Source organism: Kryptolebias marmoratus, linkage group LG23, assembly GCF_001649575.2.
Source record: "Kryptolebias marmoratus isolate JLee-2015 linkage group LG23, ASM164957v2, whole genome shotgun sequence".
In the NCBI taxonomy this organism is placed as follows: domain Eukaryota; kingdom Metazoa; phylum Chordata; class Actinopteri; order Cyprinodontiformes; family Rivulidae; genus Kryptolebias; species Kryptolebias marmoratus.
Window position 1 is genome coordinate 12,812,439 of NC_051452.1, and position 1,402 is coordinate 12,813,840.

Genomic DNA, 1,402 nt, shown 5'->3' on the forward strand with positions numbered 1-1,402 from the left:
CCCACGTCGACAGTGGCCACGGAATCGGGGGGGAACCACGGCAGAAGACAAGGGGCCATCCAGGAAGGCAAGCGGGTGCTCCTCCCGCAGCTCGGCCAGAATCCTGGTCTTCTCCCCCGGAGAGAGGGTCTCACCAATGTTGGAGTCTGCAGGGTTCTCTTTTGGCTGGTTCATTCTGTCAAGAGCGGGGTGGAAGGAGGCGAACCCAGAGCGCAGACTCATGGTGATAATAAAAAACTAATTTATTTTAAAATAAAAGGCAAACCCAAAAACAAAGGCTGACGTGGCAGCAAAACCTAAACTAAATACAAAAACCCTTAACGAACTAAACAAAACCTGAACAGACCTGAGACAAGATAAACCACTGGGAGACGAGAAGGCATGAGCAAACGGAACAGCACATCAGGGAGACAAGAAATTGACAATGAACCAGCGGATAGTGAGAGAAGTGACCGGGTTTTTAAAGGCAGAGGGTGATTAGTGGAAGTGGGCACAGGTGAGATTATTAAGGAGCTAGAGGCAGGTGTAGATGGGTGAGAATGGGGAAGGGAGAGAGAGTGACTGAGGAGAAGTGAATGTTGGCTGAGGCACAGGGAAGAGACAAAAAACACAAACAATAAACTCTAACTGAAACAAAGACAAAACATAATTCAAAAACCTTACATCCTAACATTACCCCCCTCTCAAGGGACGGCCCTTGACGTCCCTAACAAAAAACCTAGCTCGGGAGGGTGGAGGGGGAACAACAAAAATACAGGATGGTGGGCAAGCGCAAAAAACAAGCAAAGACTAATAAAAAAAAACCGACCAGCAAGACTGGGGAAACAGACAAATACCCAAAAATAAAGGGCCGTAAGGGACAATTTCAGGGGGGCGGCCCGGACGCCGTCCACTGCGGACCCAAAGTCTAGGGGGACGGCCCGGGCGCCGTCCTCGGAGAGGCAAAAGTCTAGGGGAACGGCCCGGGCGCCGTCCTCGGAGAGGCAAAAGTCTAGGGGAACGGCCCGGGCGCCGTCCTCGAAGAGGCAAAAGTCTAGGGGGACGGCCCGGGCGCCGTCCTCGGAGAGGCAAAAGTCTAGAGGGACGGCCCGGGCGCCGTCCTCGGAGAGGCAAAAGTCTAGGGGGACGGCCCGGGCGCCGCCCACGGTGGAACAAAAGTCCAAGCGGCCGGATCAGGTGTCGATCAGGCAGGCGAGAGCGGAGCAGAGAGGAGTGAGGCGTCCTGTCAGACCCTCCTGTAGTGGCAGGAGCAGGGCAGTCTAACAGCCCCAAGGGTCCTAGGGGCCAACACCACAAAGGGCATGATGACCCTGGAGGCTGCAAGGCGTGGTACCCGGGAAGTTCCTTAGAGGCGTCGCCGTCCGCGACCCCCTCGGAGACTGGCTGAGAGGCGTCGCCGTCC

General features: G+C 55.5%; 2 protein-coding genes across 2 annotated transcripts in view; both read right to left on the reverse strand.

Moving 5' to 3' along the window:
• The window catches only part of LOC108244131 (NLR family CARD domain-containing protein 3), a 1,204,881-nt gene that overhangs the window by 1,186,872 nt on the left and 16,607 nt on the right, over positions 1-1,402 (reverse strand). The gene's annotated exons all lie outside the window — the stretch shown is intronic.
• The window catches only part of LOC108248495 (protein NLRC5), a 16,573-nt gene that overhangs the window by 14,909 nt on the left and 262 nt on the right, over positions 1-1,402 (reverse strand). The window lies entirely within an intron of this gene.